The sequence below is a fragment of the Chiloscyllium plagiosum genome, chromosome 3 (assembly GCF_004010195.1).
Source record: "Chiloscyllium plagiosum isolate BGI_BamShark_2017 chromosome 3, ASM401019v2, whole genome shotgun sequence".
NCBI lineage: Eukaryota > Metazoa > Chordata > Chondrichthyes > Orectolobiformes > Hemiscylliidae > Chiloscyllium > Chiloscyllium plagiosum.
The window spans coordinates 23,094,084-23,107,110 of NC_057712.1; the positions used below are offsets into that span (position 1 = coordinate 23,094,084).

At 40.7% G+C, this 13,027-nt stretch overlaps 1 protein-coding gene and 1 long non-coding RNA gene across 12 annotated transcripts in view; one reads left to right on the forward strand and one right to left on the reverse strand.

Annotated features, from left to right (window-relative positions):
• Positions 1-13,027, forward strand: part of LOC122541729 (myelin transcription factor 1-like protein) — a 438,359-nt gene that overhangs the window by 104,469 nt on the left and 320,863 nt on the right. The window lies entirely within an intron of this gene.
• LOC122541768 overlaps positions 4,501-13,027 on the reverse strand; it is a 13,478-nt gene continuing 4,951 nt past the window's right edge. The window contains exon 3 of the long non-coding RNA XR_006309671.1: positions 4,501-7,087. This is a non-coding gene — a long non-coding RNA (uncharacterized LOC122541768). The remainder of the gene's footprint in view (positions 7,088-13,027) is intronic.

Consider the following 13,027-nt stretch of genomic DNA (forward strand, 5'->3'; position numbering starts at 1 on the left):
CTCCCTCATTATGGGCATTTATGCGGGCATTGGATAGGCATATGGAGGATAGTGGGCTAGTGTAGGTTAGGTGGGCTTGGATCGGCGCAACATCGAGGGCCGAAGGGCCTGTACTGCGCTGTATTCTTCTATGTTCTATGTTATTCATTACTTATCCGAATGTCTTTTAAGTGTTGCAACCATACCCACATTCAGCAGTTTCTCTGAAAGTTAATTCAACTGCTGTCCTTGTCCTTCAAGATGGAATAGTTGTGCGTTTTGAAAATGCTGTTTTTGGACCCTTGGTGAATTTCTGCAGTGCATCTTGTAAATAGTACACACTGCCACTACTGAGTGTCAGGTGGTAGAGTGGTTGACTGTTTGTGTATGTGGTACCACTCAAACAGGCTGCTTTGTCCTGGAGAGTCCCAAGCTATTGGTGTCAAGGGTGTAAATATAGAGGGGGAAGCAGTAAAAAGAAAGTGACATTGACAGCTCTGTATGGTGTCTGCTCCAGATTAATCCAAGATACGCCACTTTGGTGCTGCAGTATTCAGCAATATCATGTCATTAAAGTATGGACATATAAACTGGGAGCAAAAGTAGGTCATTTGTCCCTCAAGCCATTCAGCAAGTTCATGGCTAATCTGTGTATGGTTTGAATTCCACATTTCCCCCTACCTCAGATAACATTTGATTCCCTTCCCTGCTAAGAATCTATCCAGCAGGGCCTTCAAAATATTCAAAAGGCCCATCTCCAGCTACTTCTGAAGCAGGGGAATACCAAAGTTGCACAACACCAGCGGAGATTTTAAAAAAAATTCCCCTTATCTTTGACCTGAAAGGAAAATTTTCAAATAGATTCTGGACAGTAAGTTAAATACAAATTGTATTATTAATACTAAAATGTGATGCTGTTACAAAACAACATCTGATAAACTGCAATTTTAGAATGTTATCCGAGTCCAGGAAATCTCTTTTGAGAAAGAATATCATAGAAATATGTGAGTCTTCAGGTACAAGCTATTCCTTGTTTGGACATCCAAATTTCAATTGGAGGAAACACTAATATGATCAGCAGAGCAGAACCACTCACTTTTTGTGCTTCTATCTTATTTGCATTAATTAGCAGTGACATGATGTATTGAGGGAGTTGCGTTCTGACTGGTTGAGAAAGACAGTAAACATCTACAAGTTAAGGTAATTAAAAATGCTGATTGCAAAGGTTCATTTCCAAGGTTAGTGGTTCATTTCATTGGTGTGCATCACGGAGCGAAAAAAAATCCTTTTCCTCATGAGTTCCCTACTTCAGGATATCCTTCTGCCTTTCCTGACAATTTCACGCTGAAAGAGAAAGGGAATCTGACAGAAGCTGAACCCAAGGTCATGAACGTTGAAGCATAGCTTTAGCTGCTCTGGTATTTACCACAAATGGACACAAAGAGGTTGAAACAAAGAAAATTGCAATACACTTTGGGAATGGGAAAGTTTGGCTTTTTCCCAAATAGCACTTGCACAGTTAATTCAGATTTTTTCCAGTGCTGTCTATATTCAAATAATAATCAATCTTGTCTGAGAGTTGAGCCCCAATCTTTAACCTCCAAATCCTTCATGTTTCGGGTGTCGCTTGTGCAAGACACCCCCCAGATTTTGGCTCCAATGAATCCTTCATTTTTCATTCCCCTTGTGCTCGTTTTGGGAGGAGGAATAATCTAGTGAGAATTTGTCACAATTGCTCTTTTCTCATTTAAACGTCAGAAATACCGGTAGATAGCCTGGGACATCTGTTCCCTGCTGCGCACCATGCCAGCAACGAGCGTCAGTGTCATTATTGGCGGCTTGGCTGTTCCAAAGATCTGGCATGGATTTTAACCCTGTGAAAGTATCACTAGTTTAAAAGTCAAAACCTCTGCTTTTTGTCTAAAGGTTTGACCTCATCTCGACTTTTACAGGCGTGTCAACCATAACCTTCTGGGTGTTTTTAACATTTGGGCAGCGGTATATGATCGATAAGAGCGAATTAGCAGCCTGTTTCATCGCATTCCTGACCTCAGTGAAAATCAAATCCAGGAGGGATGCACATCAGGATGCTGATTTGCTATCACATAGAACACTGGAGTAAAAGATTCTCAATGAATTCCTCCCTAAGAGATTATTCAAACCATTCACCTTTGTCGTAATAAACTGTTAACTCAAGAAGGAGAAAGTGAGGACTGCAAATGCTGGAGATCAGAGCTGAAAATGTGTTGCTGGAAAAGCGCAGCAGGTCAGGCAGCATCCAAGGAACAGTAGAATTGACGTTTCGGGCACAAGCTGTTAACTCAGGAATCAAGGCATAAGATCAAATGCAAATGTTTGAGGAAAGGACAGCGAGAGGAACAACCTAGATTCCTGTGAAAGTATGTGTTTTCCTGAGAGCTCTCCCGATATCCCAACATAATTTAGTGAAAGGTTCATGAGTCCCTGGAGAAGAACACCAGATTTCATAGGAATTTTCCCTCACTAACCACCAGTTGTATCTCACCAGATGCATTGGTATACTGATCCATTTGATTTATTATAGGGACTTTTCAATCTACACGTATCTCTATCTTTTGGGGTCCCAATTCATCTTTAAAATTTAAAAAGTTGCTAAGGTTAAATTTGTTTTTAAATTGGAATTGTTATTTCTGCCTCCTTAATTGTTGTTTTGCATTTGTTCATTCTCAAAAATGTGATCTACACATCAATATCTCCCTGTTCTAATGAAGGGGTGCTGGTGTTGGACTGGGATGGACAAAGTTAAAAATCACACATTACCAGGTTATAGTCCAACAGGTTTATTTGAAAGTACAAGCTTTTGGAGCACTGCTCCTTCGTCAGGTAACTAGTGGGGCAGGATAATAGGACACAGAATTTATGGTAAATGACCAAAGTGTCATACAATTGTTGCAATATGTTGAACAAGCCTAGATTGCTGTTAAGTCTTCAATCACTTAGAATGGGAACGTAGGTTTCAATTGATTAATATGTAAATCCCAGAACTACTTTAAAGTCACAGCCCCCAGATAACTTAAGGATTTATCAGTATAAATAAAGGTGACATCTCAGCTCAGACAATATATTAAAGGTGTGAATTAGAGTCTGAGTGCATCCCAACCTTGAGTCAGACAAGTTCTGTTTCCAAAGTAGGAATTTATAAAATGTCACTTGGACTGACTGCCTACAGATTGTGTGCTTTCTGAACAAAATAGAATCTATCCACAAATGCAAATTCATCCCAGAGTTGTGTATGTGTGTGTGTTTGGGGTGGGGGAGCAGAGAGAGGAAGAGATTGTGTGAGCATATGTGTGTGTGAGAATGTGCATGTGTGTGCATGCTTGATAGAGTGTTGCTTGAGTGTGATGGAGTATATGCCTGTGAGAGGTTATACATATGAGTGAGTGTGTGAGAGAGCGTGTGCATAAGTGAGTGTCTGTGTGAGTGTCATCATGTACGAGTGTGTCTATGTATGTGTGCTTGTGTGTGAGTGTACAGTGTGGTGGGGTCACATGTAGAGTGACATGAACCCAAGATCTCAGTTGAGGCCGTCCTCATGGATACCAAACTTGGCTATCAGCCTTGCTCGGTGACTCTGTTGTTGCATATCCCGAAGTCCATATTAGAGGATGATCACCTGAAGATCTGAGGCCAAATGTCCTTGACTGCTGAAGTGTTTCCTGACTATGAGGGAACATCCCTGTCTGGCGATTGTTATGCACTGTTGTAGTGTCTGCTTGGTTTCACCAATATACCATGCCTTGGGGCATCCTTGCCTGTAGTGTATGAGAGAAACAATGTTGGCGGAATCACATGAGTACCTGCCGTGCATGTGGTGGGCGGTGTCCCCATGTGTAATGGTAGTACCCACGTTGATGATCTGACATGCTTTGCAGTGGTTGCCATAGCAGGGTTGTACAATGTTGTGGTTAATGTTGTCCTGAAGGCTGGGCAGTTTGCTGCAAACAATGGTCTGTTTAAGGTTTGACAGTTGTTTAAAGGTGAGAAGTAGAGGCGTAGGGAAGATCTTGGTGAGGTGCTCATTCTCATTGATGTGTTGCAGGCTGTGAAGAACGTGGCGTAGTTTCTCCGCTCCCAGAAAGTACAGACTTTGACTGTGTCTGTCTCCTGAGGAGGTCATTATGGTTTCTCGCTGTGGCACGTTGGAACCAGCGATCGATGAGTTGAGCATTGTATCCTGTTCTTATGAAGGCATCCTTCAGCAACTTCAGGTGTCTGTCACGTTCCTCCTCATCTGAACAGATCCTGTGTATGCATAGGGCTTGTCCCTAGGGGATGGCTGTTTTAATATGTTCACATTGGAAACTAGAGAAATGCAGCATCATGAGGTTATCTGTAGGCTTGTGGTAGAGTGATGTACTGAAGTGTCTGTCCTTGATGGAGATGCATGTGTCCAAATATGATACTGATTCTAAAGAGTAGTCCACGATAAGTCCAATGATGGGATGAAACTTGTTGATATCACTGTGTAATTGTTTCAGTAATTCCTTGCCATGGGTCCAGAGGACGAAAATATCGTCAATGTATCTGGTGTATGGTGCTGGTCAGAGGTCCTGTGCAGCAAAGAAGTCTTGTGCAAACTTGTGCATGAAAATGTTGGCATATTGGAGTGCAAATTTGGTTCCCATGGCTGATCTTGCCCCTCCAACGAAGAAGCAGCCCTGCAAAAACTTGTACTTTCAAATAAAACTGTTGGACTATAACCTGGTGTTGTGTGATTTTTAACTTTGTTTAAATGAAACCATTGTTATGTTGATATCAATTATTGAACACATATCCAGAAACTAAAGTCTACTCTTTTATTGGCTCTATAGCTTCTAATTCACAAAGTATAATTTGTGGAATAAAATAATTATTGCCACATATTGGGTACAACAGCACTACTGAAAAATATTACTTTTTAATGCTAGTTGGTAGGGAGGACTTATGAATTCTGCCAGTGTGATTAGTTCATTATCAAAGATCACTGCTATTCAATAACATTTGCCACAGTGTGCTGAAATCAGGAACTCTCTAAAATTAATTTGTTGTTGGTGTGCTCATCTTGAATGCTGTTGTTTGAAAGAAGATGACAAAAAGAGTTTGATTTTGGAGTTGTTTCCATTTGGAAGAGATTGCAGAGATCTTTGTTTGAAGCTGTTCATTTTCACACTCTACTTCATGGAATACTCCTCTGAGTTTTATCTCAAGTATAAAAGATTCATTGTGAATGATTGTAATTTAAAATGAATACTCATTAGCATACTTACACTTGCTGGTTGCTATATATACTAAACAATGTTATTCTGTGAGAAGTGAGTACATTTCTACTTTACTCTGTAGTCTGCCAGGCTGTCAATGAGAAGAATCATTACAAGTGCATTCCCAATATAATGGCCCGGATTTTCCGATCAGGATCAGAATCTATGGGCAGAATCCTTGGCTCCTGGAAGTGGTGAGGAAGGAAGGGGGAAGCATGTTTAATTAGGCAGGATGATGGCGTAACTAACCTTGGTCCCATTCCAACCTCCACCAGAATAAAGTTCAGGACAGGAAGATACATGGCTTTCCTGCTCCACTGTCAATTGATACCCTGAGGTGATCCATTGAGGGAACGTATAAGGACCTTTTCTTGCTGCTGTTCTGAATAACTCAGTGTCAGGCTGGCCTGGCACGTAGAGTTCTAGAAGCAGAAAGGGTGTGGGTTGCCACCTAATGAGGGGTGTTGAATCAAAGGCACTTATTGCCTATTAGAGAGCATGGACAGCTGGCAGGCAGGGCACCCCTTACCATTATTCCTGGCCCTGAAACTCTTTTGCATTTAGTCTCAATGAATGAACCCTTCCATTCTATGCCCCTCATGCCATTCGCACACACATCACTGACCTCGCTCATGGGTTCCGGTTCTTCAGATTCGCTCCTCTGACCTTATCCTCCTTCCTGGTGTTGCCAAGCATAGGATCTGCTGCCCACTGATTGCACTATCACTCCTGGGTATCTAATTCCTGAGGTAGACCCTGTGATGTCCTTGGATTTGCTTGATTGGCAGAAGATCCAGGGGTTTTTCCTTAGAAGAGGTAGACTGGACCTCCCACTGTTTCTCCAGCCAACAAGCAACACCTCCATTGCTCACAGAAGGTTCCACTCCTTATTTATGACTCTGATCAGACAAAAGAAAGTACAGGTTTGCTTTTCTCTAATGTTACAATGGAAGATCTTTCAGAACTGACTCAGGACAGTAAACCTCAGAAGGTGCAGTGCAGAAGATTCACACTAAAGCCACACCCCATTATGTATGTTACTACTGTTGTATTCTGATCAATCAAGAGTTTATATGTTCTAAAGTTTTTTTAAAAAAAGCTATGGAAGAACGTGAGAACAACAGATAAATGGTCAAGGAGGTGTAGTGAACAGGTACATAGGATGATAGACAGTTGAAGTGGGCATGGATGGGGATTGTTAGGTTGAGTTGGGTTATGTTGTGGACTAGTCAGGTCAGGCTGCAATTAGTCAGGCAAGGCTCATGGGGATTAGTTGATGGATTAAGGGGCTGGCCAGGCTTGGCATGAGGACAGTATTGATGGCCAGTTCTATAGTTACACATGGAGTTTGACGAAGTTGTTTCTGGTCTAATGTTGCAGAGACTCCCAGAAATATATGGCCCAGAATGAGGCCACTCGGCCCATGTTGTCTGCTTCAGCATTCCAAATGAGGGTTAAAACTTGATGATATTCTCCTGAAATGAATAAAGTTCGAAGTTTTGAAGTCTCGACTCTAACTCAGATTGAGACACTGGTTCAGAAGGTTCTATGAAATTTGGGCATTGCCTAGTAGAAGTTCAAACTTTCTGGGCAATATCAGCAGAATCCCTGCATTGGGACTGCACAGTGAATTGTTGTTCACTTTCTGGAGTATTGCTGGTCTCCAAATGAACCCGAGACTTGAAGATCTGGGCTAGTGTTGTTGATGTTGGTCATGTGGTGGTATTAGGACAGTATTTATTTGATTTTTGATCCTTTAGTGCTGCATCATTTCATCTTTCTGATAGCCTTCTTTCTGGTTCCCGCAATCAAACACCTCTCTGCGTTTCCTATAATCAGAAAGTTCATTCCATTAATGCATTGTTAAAATTCAAGTAATGATTTAAATGATATAAATACTGTTTTAAAAATAGTTTATCTTCTCTGAAGTTTTAAGCATTACTTAAAATACTTCATAGTGATGGATTTCCACAACTACTATTGGTTTTCAGACAGAAAATGGTGGAAAAAGTGAGCTGTCAGGCAGCAACTGCAGAGAGGAAAAAAACCCAGCAAGTATTTGTGGCATGGTGGCTCAGTTGTTAGCACTGTTCGCTCACAGCAGGAGGGACCCAGATTCAATTCCAACCTTGAGTGACTGTGTGGAGTTTGCACATTCTCTCCATACCTGCATGGGTGTCCTCCCACAATCCAAAGATGTGCAGGTTAGGTGGATTGGCCATGCTAAATTGTGTCGAGGGATGTGCAGGCTAGGTGGTTTAGTCGTGGGAAATGTAGGGTTATAGGGATAGGGTAAGGGGATGTTTCTGGGTGGAATGTCCTTTAGAGGGTCAGTCTGGACTTGATGGGCCGGGCCTCCTTCCACACGGTAGGGATTCCACGATTTCAGGTCCGTGACCTTCATCAGAACTAAGGAAAGTTAGAAAAGTGATAGGTTTTCGTCGAATGACAGGAAGAACACTTGTAGGAAGAAATGAAGAATTATGTAGAGGGCAGGATGAATTAATTGACAAAAGGTTTCTGATAGCAGTATGATTAACAAAATTAAGAGATGTCCAGAAGAGGTGTGAAAGAACTTGTCATCAACGTGAGGGAAATAAGAGGGAAATTAGAGCAACAATTGAAATCAACAAGAAACATAAAGAAAATAGGATCAAAGGTTATTGTCTAAAATTGTTAAATTCGATGTTGAACTCAGGAGATTCTAAAATGTCCATTCTGAAGATAAGGTTCCTCAGCTGGCAGTGAGTTTCACTGGAACACTGCAGCAGGATGAAACAGAATAGTCAAAATGGGAGCAAAGTAGACAATTAAAATGTCAGGAGACTGAGAGCTCATGCTTAAAATATGAAAAACATGAAATTTTTGTATTGAATGCTGGAAATTAAGAAAAGGAAAAGTCTTTGGATTACTCAGTCGCACATTCTGGACGATATACGCAGCATAGGATTAGACAGGAAAATGTGTGTGGAAAAAATGTGACACAGGAGGAAAAGGATTTTGATCTTTGGAACATGAAGTAAATTTTGGGAGAATAGAAACTGTACCAAATAGGGCTGAACTCCACTGACATCAATCTCTTGGTGGAGATGGTAAATAGAATAGTTAGCATGAATTGGAGAAGATTGAAGACATGAGGGGGAGCATTCAAAAATCAATAAGCAGACAGCCTAGAATTGAACAATTTCAGCATATGCAAAAGTACTGACTGTGGTGCTCCTTGTGAATTAAAGGAAGAGGAATAAGACAGGACTTTATGAAGAAAGTGAGGACTGCAGGTGCTGGAGATCAGAGCTTAAAAATGTGTTGCTGCGCTTTTCCTGGACTTTATGAAGGAGTGGAAATAAATTTCATTACAGGCATGATGGCACAGTGATTAGCACTGCTGCCTCACAGCATTGGGGACCCAGGTTCGATTCCAGCCTTAGGTAACTGTCTGTCTGTGTGGAGTTTGCATGTTCTCCCTTGTCTGTGTGGGGTTCCGCTGGGTGCTCTGATTACTTCCCACAATTCAGAGATGGGCAAGTTAGGTGGATTGGCTGTGCTAAGTTGCCCTGCTGTGTTCAGGGGTGTGTAGTCTAGGTGATTAGCTATGATAAATGCGTGGTTACGTTGGTAGGATGGGTGGTTAGGTCTGGCTGGGAGCTCTTCGGATGATCAGTGAGACTCCATGAGCCAAAATAGCCTCTTTCTGCACAGTAGGGATTTCTGATTCTGTATGCATAACTCTCAACTGCTATTCTGTGAGAACTATAGTTATTCCATACTCATGGCGAAATAAAGATATAGAAATGGGTAGAGGAAAAGAACATACCAAAGGAGTGAATACTGATATGTAAAAATAAAGGAGATGGGCCAGGAAGGTTTTCCTAATTCTGCTTAAGGATATCGTAATATCTAGACTTAGTGTCGAGAAGACAGCAAAGATCTTTTCCTTTGGTGTAGGGTGATCAAAACCATACGGTATAATTTTAAGGTGAGAGGAGAAAGATTTAAAAGAGACCTGAGGGGCAACTTGTTCACACAGGAAGTAGTTTGTATGTTGAATGAATTGCCAGAGGAAGTGGTAGATGCAAGTACAGTTACGACATCTAAAAGACATTTGGACAGGGATATAAACTAGAAAGGTTTGGAGGGATGTGGGTTAGGTGCAGGCAAATGGGACTAGCTCAGTTTGGGAAACTTGGTCGCATGGATGAGTTGAACTGAAAGGTCTGTTTCCATGCTGTATGACTCTGTAAATTAGATATTACATAAGAGGTAATGAGTTAGTAATAGGTAACTGGTATGAGTTACGCAGTCAGAGTGATACAATCGATGCCGAATACTATAGACCAATTAGGAAGGTATGATTAGAACCTGAATATGATTATTGTGAGTTTAGTTCAGGGACAATTATCAATGAAAGCACAGTAAGAGGAGGAAAAGAAATAGACTTTGTACTGGGATTGAGCTAAATGTTTAAGATGGGAATATTTCAGGATTGAAGAGTTTCTAAATCTTTTTTCAGTAACAGATCAGAGATGACTGAACAATTTAAGGTTTTTGTTGTATTTGGTTTTGGGATACAATGACTAGCAGCTCTTGGTTGGATAGTTTGCTGCCACCAACAGAAACTCAATGAGAAGTGGCTGTTGACTTGATCACGATGTTCACATATTGCATTACAGCATTATCAAAATGAACATTGGAGTATTGGAGGCTGAGGGGTGACCTTACAGAGGTTTATAAAATCATGAGGGGAATGGATAGGATAAACAGACAAGGTCTTTTCCCTCGGGTGGGGGAGTCCAGAACTAGAGGGCATAGGTTTAGGGTGAGAGGGGAAAGATATAAAAGGGACCTCAGGAGCAACGTTTTCACGCAGAGGGTGGTGCATGAATGGAATGAACTGCCAGAGGAAGTGGTGGAGGCTGGTACAATTATGCCATTTAAAAGGCATCTGGTTGGGTATATGCATAGGAAGGGTTTAGAGGAATATGGGCCAAGTGCTGGAAAATGGGATTAGATTAGGTTAGGATATCTAGGCAGCATGGAGGAGTTGGACTAAAAAGTCTGTTTCCATGCTGTACATCTCAATGACTCTATTACTTGAACGAGATGTTATTTAATGCATTATAGCAAATGGTACAAGTTACCATGGTACAAAATAAACATTGCTGGCAAGACTGTGAGGAGATCTGCATATGCAGCACTGCACTCCACAAGGACTTAACTTATTCTGCGTTATTCCCATCCATGTCTGTGTGACATCATCAGATTAAGTGGAAATTAATGCCGTCTCCAACATAAGTCTGTTTAGAACCATTACCTTCTTCAATAGAAATATAAGGAACTTTTTGCAGCCAACAGAAGAGATATTGCAAAACGAAACCCAAGGCTTTTTTCAGATATAATCCTTCAGATTCAAGTGCCACCTGCTCCAAAGGCATGTAATAACATCACTGAACAGGCTGATTTAAAAATAGCTGAAATATAATCTAAAGAAAAAAATTTTAAAAAACAAAAATGTGAAAAAATGTCATGATTTTGGTGAAGGGAAAGTCACTCAGTTATGCAATTCTGGGCATTAAAGAAGGAAAAAAAGAAAAAATAGGGCTAGTTTTTGTGTGTAATAACATCTCTGGATATAAAAGTAAATAAAAGGCTAGTCTTGATGAATTCACCTCCCAACTCCATTTTGATTTAGCCTCTATCTTTTTTCCTACTCTTCCCTCATATTATTATTGCACTGCCCTGGTTGGTATTGTTTGTAACTTGTTTAAATTCTCACTTGGGTGATTTGGTGGTGGGTTTTCAAAAAAAAGGGGTTGTTTTTCCTGGAATCAGGCTGGATTAGGAAGTGGGAGAGAGTAAGTCAGTGTTTGTATTGAGCTAAGAGATACAAATAAATTGTTTTGGTAGATAGACACTGGCTTCCACTTTCAGTATTTGTTAACTTCCCGGACTTTTGGTGTGCATTTCCATGCAACAATCCATTGACTTCCTCTAAGAACAAGGGGGTTATTTTCAGGAAATGAGGACAAAATATTAAGGATAACAATAATTGATAAACAGGAAGTGATAGAAATGTTGAGAACAAAGGAATGCGACATTTAACATTTACCTATTTTTTAAAAATAAAACAAATGGGCTCACTTTGAAATTACAGGCTAGTGAAGTTGAGATTAATTGTGAAAAACATATTTGATGCTGAAAAAATGGTGCTGTGAGTTCCCTATAAAAAATATGAAGTTACGATTGCAAGTTAAAATGGGTTTATGGAGAGAAGAACCTTCTATCTGTCAGAAACCTTTCAGAAACCGTCTGCACTGTGGATTCTGAAACTCAGTTGTCATTGTTTATTGAGAGTTTACTGCTGTGCCACATAAGAGGTTGTTCAAAAAGTTTAGAAGAACCTTACAGAATCTTTGGGCAGATGTTGAAGTAGACTGACAACTGGTTGCATCAATGTTCAATCATACCAGGAGTGACCATTGACTGCCCGAACAATCTTTGCTTCACATTGTTTCTCAATACTGGTGATGTCAAGGCAGAAGCCATTGTAACTCACCAAGAGCGGACTAACAAGAAACTGTAGATTCTAGATCGGGAAGTTGGAGTTAGAAATAATGAATAAAATTCAACATTATTATGGTGGCAGATTGTTTGCCAAGGATGAGGTGGCTGTCAGAAATATGCATTAAACCACTAAATTCTACAGACATTCCAGTGGGCTACTTCTGATGGAACTTTGGCATCCTAGGTACAGTACATTGCCTGAAATCCACAGACCCTGTAAGATTCTGATGGAATCTTGCTGTACCTTTCATGGTGTAGTCTTTCCAGAAGGATGGGCCTGGGGTAAGGATATGCCTATGCCAGGATTCCCATATCCACAGCCTCGGAGGGTCCTTTGTACACTTGAAGTTCCTAAGTGTTTTAAGAAGAGATTGACTAGTTTCATGATGGGTGACTGTGGACCCTTGGAATCCAGGTGGAGATCCTTTAGTAAAACTAGAAAATGCTGGAAATACTCAGCAGGTCAGGCAGCATCTATGACAGCAGAAACAGGATTAATGTTTTGTATCAATGATTTTGTCAGATGTCCATGAAGTTAGAAGCGGTAATGGTGTGGAAATGAAATTAGCTGAAGGACAGAATTTAGATTGTTGTGAAGAGTTAGTATTCAGATTGGAGGATATTGTGCAGAAGTGTTCTCAGGTGTCAGTACTGGGACTGCTGCTCTTTAGTTTATATTCACGACTTGGGTTTTGTTTCACACAGGGTATAATTTGTTTGCAGATAATGCAATAAACAGTGAGAAAGATAATAACAGAGCAGGAGGAAATGGGCAAACAGATGAAAGGGACAGACACATGGCAGATGCAGTTTAACTCAGAGAAATTTGAAGTAATTCAGTTTGGTAAGACAATTGAGACAATGGAATATGGTCTAAACAGACCAATTTTACAGGAAATGCTGAACAGAGAACTGGGAATGCACATGTTTTTGAAGAGTTCTGGACAAGTTAAGCTGGTTGTTAAAGTAGAATGCAGGACACTTGGCCTTGTAGATAGTGGCACAGGGATCAGTGTACATGTTGAAGGTTGGATTTCTTATTCCCACATAGCATTGAGTTTTATAACATAGAACATAGAACAGTACAGCACAGAACAGGCCCTTCAGCCCACGATGTTGTGCCGACCACTGATCCTCATGTATGCACCCTCAAATTTCTGTGACCATATGCATGTTCAGGAGTCTCTTAAATGTCCCCAATGACCCTG